The sequence below is a fragment of the Sinocyclocheilus anshuiensis genome, unplaced genomic scaffold, assembly GCF_001515605.1.
Source record: "Sinocyclocheilus anshuiensis isolate Anshui unplaced genomic scaffold, SAMN03320099.WGS_v1.1 scaffold194, whole genome shotgun sequence".
In the NCBI taxonomy this organism is placed as follows: domain Eukaryota; kingdom Metazoa; phylum Chordata; class Actinopteri; order Cypriniformes; family Cyprinidae; genus Sinocyclocheilus; species Sinocyclocheilus anshuiensis.
In genome coordinates this window covers 1667253-1674109 of record NW_015546074.1, presented here as the reverse complement: position 1 = coordinate 1674109, position 6857 = coordinate 1667253, and the positions used below count along the sequence as shown (strand labels likewise).

Genomic DNA, 6857 nt, shown 5'->3' with positions numbered 1-6857 from the left:
TGGCTGGAAGACCTGCCAAGAGAGCATTGCAATAGTCCAGCCTGGACAGAACAAGAGCTTGAACAAGGATTTGTGAAGCATGTTCCGAAAGAAAGGGCCTGATCTTCTTGATGTTGAATAAAGCAAATCTGCAGAACCGGACAGTTTTAGCAATGTGGTCTGAGAAAGTAAGCTGATCATCAATCATAACTCCAAGGTTTCTGGCTGTTTTTGAAGGAATTATGGTTGATGTGCCTAACTGGATGGTGAAATTGTGATGAAACGATGGGTTTGCTGGAACCACAAGCAGTTCTGTCTTGGCAAGGTTGAGTTGAAGTAAAATACATAAGAAAAAATAAAGCCTGTCAATTAGACAAAAGTTGTTCTTTTTTTGTTACATTTCTGTCCCCCTGATTTCTGAAATGATGGCTATGCCCCTATGTTTGCAGTACAGAAAACAGAGCATGAGTCTTCTTGTGCTTGAATGGTTTAGTCATATTAAAATGCAAAGGAATCGATAAGAGGAATCGAAAATTTAATTTTATAACAGCTAGACGATTGCTGATCTTAAGCATCCTATTCCAGAATTGGAATAGATTTTGGATTCCCAAGCCTAGGTATGGGTTAATATGTTAAATAAAATGCTATTTTTTTTTGTCCTACCGAAAATGTGCCTGGAGTCCACCTTTGTTATTATTACAAACTACACTTTCTACTACACCTGCTTGTTTCAGGTCAACAGCAACTGTTTCTCTGAACTTTCATTTCTCTGAAAACAAAATGACATACATACAGCCATAAATTCTGTAAGTGTGACTGCATACTTGCTTTGATCTGATGTTTTTGCTGTGCTAAACTGTCTTCAGTGCGCACAATTCAAGACATTCATACTCCAGGAACACTAATAACAATAAATAAAAAAGTAAAGTTCATCTAAACAAACTTTGAGTTTTGGCTTGCCTGAATGCTTCAAAAGCTTTGAAGGTCAAGATTAAAGGTTTGTGTGTGATGCAGATGGATGAATAGATGAATGTGGATTTGTTATTTTACTTTCCTACGGGAACCTTTTATTTTTTGGGGATGTTGAGGGTATACAAAGCACACAGTTAATGGTGATTTATTTTGGCATGTGGTTAGTAGATAATGCAACTTAGTAGTGCGTAGGGCGCCTCAGTGCATCCACTTAGACATAGACATTTGGGGCCTGTGGTATGCTTTCTGTGGAAGTTTGAAAATCTTGTATTTACTGTACATCAGAGAAAAAAGTTCCTCTTCAAAGTATATTATGATGTAGTCCTGCCTTGTTTTCCTGGGAGTGACAAAAGATTCTTGGGAATTTAGAATTTCCCAAAATACACTTTCACCTACAACCTTTGGGGCTTTTTTCAGTTTTAGTTTTTTTTTATGAGACAATAGAATACAATGTGGATTGTTCCAGAAAGTTCAGTTGGCTGTGGCTGCATGCAAATTCCAATGCTTTCAGAGTGAATTCAACTTTTCAACAGTTTGAAAAGTGTTCATTGACGTACTGCTTTTTTTTCATAATGCGTAGCACGAAAGCATGCATATTTGGATATTTTGTGAATGTTTTTTTCTCGTGTCTTATCTCAGGTGTTGTATAACAGATGGAAACTGAATGAATAGTCAATGGATTTTACAAGCCCTGTTCTCATTCTCTTTAAATACATACAAAGAGATTTAATTAACTTTCTTTGAAGCCACCTGAACTTCAGCCATTTAACTCCCCTTCCATGTCAACCAGAACAGCCAACTCACAGGACAACTTTATTGCAATTCCGTAGCTCAAAAGACTTCTCATCTTCTCAGGAGATTTGATTTGTCTATTCTACAGGAACCTTTTCTTGTCTGAAATTCAAAATGTTGGATTTTCCAACTTCCAGCACATCTCATTATGATGAAGCTTCTGTTTAGAACATGTTGAGCATAATGATTGTGTTGTTTTTCTCTTGTTTGTTACATTTTGCAGTTGGCGAGTTGTCTTGGCTTGATATAAGCAGTTTTGTTTGATGCTATCACACAGGGTCAGGTTTCTCCTACAGACGCTTGAGCTTGTGTGGTGAGAAACTTCTCTCACGTGAGTGCAGGCTAAGATTGTTTATCTGCTGCACTGCGGCTGGAATTTCAATCGAATTCAGGTCGTTAAACCTCTGTGCTTGCTTGCTTTCCTTTACTGAAACAGATAATGTGGGTTAAACTGCTTTAGTAATTTCCTGCCTGAACTTTATGTGTAGTGTGTCACAAAATCAGCTTCTACTCTTGCCCACATTTGTGAAATACCACAATTATTTCGGCAGTCATGTAGCATACTGTACTTGTTGTTTTAGTATCAAGATAAGAATCTGTTATATATATATTTTTTAATTGCTTGATAAATGTCACTACAGTTTCTGCTTCAGAGTAAAAAAAACAAAACAAAACAAAACAAAACAAAAGGTAATTGTGACTTTATATTTCACAATTTCATCTTAATTTGTGACTTTCATACAATATGGCTTTATATGATGAAATGTGAGATTATATGTCTCAATGTGGCTTTTTTATCTTGCAATGTGACTATTTCTCATAATTTTAACTATTTCTCATTTCTATTGTTTTTCCTAATTGCGACTTTGTATTTCAGAAAGTGACATTTACCTTACAATGTGCCTTTAAATCTTGCAGTTTGACTATACTTTGCAGTACAACTTTATTCATACAGTAATTGAGACTTAACTACTTGAAATTCTTAAAATGTATATCTCTTAACGTTACTTTAAATCCTGCAATGTGACCTAATTTCTTGAAATTGTGACTAGTTCTTATAATGTATTTTTCACAACTGAAACTTTATATATCTTCCCATGTGACTATTTCTTTTTTTTTTTAACTCTGAAGTAGAAATGGGCTTCCATTATGAACACTTTTTTTCTTCCTATCTTTGTAGGTTTTTTTTTTTTTTTGAAGATGTGTGAAATAAAACCACTGTTGCTGCAGTGTACTCAGTTATATTGCATTAAAAGGTCTGTATTTAAAGTCTTCACATGACTCAAGAACAAAGAAACCACATGGAAAATTGTTTGCAGGTACATGCTAATTCGTAATGTTGATCCAAAACCGCATTCATGGTTGAGGTTTGTTTATTGTCTCGATTTGAACTTTCAGTCACAGAACGTGGTGTTTTCTGAAGATCATCTGTTAAGACGTTGTAATACAGTTCGTAGATCGGGAAAGAAGGAGGCGAGAACCGGCAAACATTTAAACACAAAACTTTAATAACCAAATAAACAAACACAAAACGAAAGTAAAAGCAGCAGCTCCTCACGGACAACTGCTGCATAAAACATAATAAAACAACAACATAAATAGTCCAGGCCTGGTCCTCTCTCGTCCTTCACTGTTGTCACGCCTCCAATCTAATTATCCTTCCGTGCAGGTGTCGCTCAATATCATTTACGCCACCGCCCCACTCGTCACAGACGTTTTCTTCACCATTTCAAGCCTCCTTTTCTAATATTTCACAGATCACATTAAAGCAAATGACCAACTACAGTTTGATTGGCTTACACCAATGATTCAGAAGTGCTGGTTTGTGTATTCAACATTTGCATCCTCTAATTTCTCACCTGACACTTTGCCTAATTGTGTAAAGTCCCATGTGTAAAAGGTTCAGAGCTGACCTTTGAATTCAATCTCCTAATGCATTAGAAGTTCATCTACATTTAAATGGAAAACATTAATGGTTCATTATTGCTCACATTAACATTAATGACCTCACTCAGAAATGTGGTAAGAAAACATAAATATTGCTATAAATCACATGCTTTAGCTGTTGAGTGTTTTAATGATTAAAACACTGTTTACAGCCCTGAAATGGTCATTTCAACACAAATGTTGCAAGCAATTTACGAGTGGTGATTGCCTTTGCAGCCGTGTGGTTGCCGAGTGTTTCTATGGAAGATATTTTGAGTGGTATATAGCAGTGTTTCCCAACTGGGGTGCCATCTGTCGAGAGCAGGGGTGCCGTGTAAAAAATCATTTTTTAATATTTTTAAATTGCTAACATGTTCAAAAAAAGCAGCTATTACATAATATCCATTTCTGATGTTGCCAATAATTAGAGATGCACTGAAATTGCGGCTGCCGAAAATTAGTTCACCGCTCAGGATTCACTTTCACGTGGTGTGACGCTCTGAGTATTATCCGCTCTATGCTCCACTCATATACCGTTCATGCTCATCGGAACAGCAAAGTCAGCACTGCAACACCCGCTGAGTACAACGATAGAGCTTGAAAGATCAAAGACAATTTTTAATATAACTCCGACTGGATTCGTCTGAAAGAAGAAAGTCATATACACCTAGGATGCTTCGGGGGTGAGTGAAACACAGCATAATTTTCATTTTGCGGTGAACTAACCCTTTAAGTGATATTGACGTGTCTCTTTTTTTTGTCTTTTAGCACACACTGCTGCATGCTCACTGAAAAAAAATAACTTTGTGGTGTTGTAAAATATATTAAATTAACCACCATAAGTTCTACTTGTAATATTAAAAATCAAGGAGAACAACAATTTTCTAAGTAAAATTTACACATTTAATTCATGTAATTAATTTACTGTGTGGGAAGAGTATCTCTTATTAATATTTTATCTAAAAGTATAGCTCGCTTGAATCCGCGCATACGTGTTTGGATAAGAAACTCTATCCGCACTTTGAATCAGAGATGGATGGTTGGGCTTGTCATGGAGGTGATGCATCGCTGGATTTTCTCGTGTTTAAGGTAAGTTTGCCTTTCTGTTTCAGATTTCTGATTTGTAATACATTGGTGCGTGTGCATTCCGGTACTTTGATTCTTGTTTACTTGACTCATTATGCATTAATGCTCATCTTAATCACATAACGTCATTAAAGTTAACTTGCGTGCAGTCACAGTGATATTTCAGCAAAAACGTTTTCAATAGTTTAGAGATTCACAAAGCACTGTTTTTCGCGTAAAAACTTGAGCATGATTGGAAATGACTGGAAATGATTTAACGTTGTAACTGCTAGCTAGCTAATGTTACTAAAATAAAACAATTGCATAGGGATAGTTTCTGTTCTTTCAAACACTCGGCTGACATAATAGAGTGAGTTTAGAGCAATAACATTGTATTAATCTCTTAAATTGTTGTGCTTTGTCTCTATGCTAAGCTAACATACAACCTAACGTTAACCCTAAAGCACCTGTTGCCACCAGCGATTATGTTTTATAGGACTAATTTTGAAAAGTGTGAATAGAAAGTGGTTAGTAAAAGTGTTTTTATGCTTCTTTATGATGGTACTCAACTTAATTGAACATTTAAGTGTAAAGCCTCTCATGCGAGTTGTCTTTAAATCTTTTATTTTGCTCAAACAATCTGTAATTTGTTAGTTAAAAAGCAAAGTCTTATGAACACGTTTCTATCAACAGGAAGGCTTTGGATTCACTGCAGAATAAGAGTGTAAACTGAAGACCATATAGAAGGAGCGATTGGTCTAATTCTCATATTCAGGTAAGTATAAATCTATGCATAGATTTGCATGATATTACAATATTGTTGTTATTTTTACCTATTCTTCACTGCATAATATGAAATTGTGGTTAAATGTTTTAGATCATTGTTTTAATATCACAAATTGTGGCTGTTCATTTACAGGGTGACCTAACTCTAACGACGAGCCAATACAGTGGACACTTGAGGTGTGGGGTGGAAGACAGACTGACGGTTTTCATGTTGGATGCAGTTTTGGTTATATCAATACTACCTAGCTCTGTCAGGTTAAAAAAAAATTGTTCTGTTTGTTGTTGTTTTTTCTTTTATATTTTATACCTCCTGGGGTCGAAACTGTGTATGGTGCAGCAAATGCAGTTCTTGCTGGTAATGGAGATTGAATTGTATTACAGAACAGCAGACACTTGAAGTAGCATTCAGTCAGGCTATATTTTTTTTTATATTTCCAATAGACTAAAAAGGTATGCATGTTTTGTTAATGTCACTTTTTTATGAGGCTTTACTGGATGCACCTTTAAAAACTTGTGTCCAGACTTTAGTAGGTCATGTGAACGTGACTGATTCACTTTTATTAATGTTGGAAAAATAAACTCTTTAATTGTATTTTAGCTGTGTGATTTGTGATAAAGGTATAGACCAGAGGTTCTCAACTCTGGTGCTCGAGGTCCATGTTCATGCAGAGTTTAGCACCAACCTTGTTTTAAACTCACTGCCTATAACTCTAGTAATCCTGAAGACCTTGATGAGCTTGTTCAGGTGTGTTTGAGTAGGGTTAGAGCTAAACTCTGCAGGAAAGTGGACCTCGAGGGCCAGAGTTGTGAACCCCTGGTATAGACAAAATGAATATAGTTTATGTGGTTATATTAATCAAAAAGAAATTAGCAATGTTTACATAATCATAGAGAGTAATATACTGTATATTCATAAAACTAAGTAAATGGTAAATCTTGAAAAAAAAAGATGATAAACTCTATTTACTTCAGTAAGATTTAATTAATACTTTGATAAATGCAATGTTCCTGTCTATAAAATAATATAATAAAGTAATAATTATTACTATAAATAAACACAACTTCTAAATTAAATATAATTAAAGGGGTCATATGATGCTGCTAAAAAGAACATTATTTTGTGTATTTGGTGTAATGAAATGTGTTTATGTGGTTTAAGGTTAAAAAAACACATTATTTTCCACATACTGTACATTATTGTTTCTCCTCTATGCCCCGCCTTTCTGAAATGTAGGTCAGAAAGGTCGATTTTTACAAAGCTCATCGGTCTGAAAAAGCGCGGTGTGCTGTGATTGGCCAGCTATCCAGTGCGTTGTGATTGGCCGAATACCTCAAGC

General features: G+C 35.4%; 1 long non-coding RNA gene and 1 pseudogene across 1 annotated transcript; both read left to right on the top strand.

Moving 5' to 3' along the window:
* LOC107699810 (prostacyclin receptor-like) overlaps positions 1–6857 on the top strand; it is a 48866-nt pseudogene that overhangs the window by 24667 nt on the left and 17342 nt on the right.
* LOC107699830 (uncharacterized) lies at positions 4689–5720 on the top strand. The gene is made up of 3 exons (XR_001635504.1): positions 4689–4758; positions 5428–5509; positions 5654–5720. It is a non-coding gene; the product is annotated as an uncharacterized LOC107699830 (long non-coding RNA).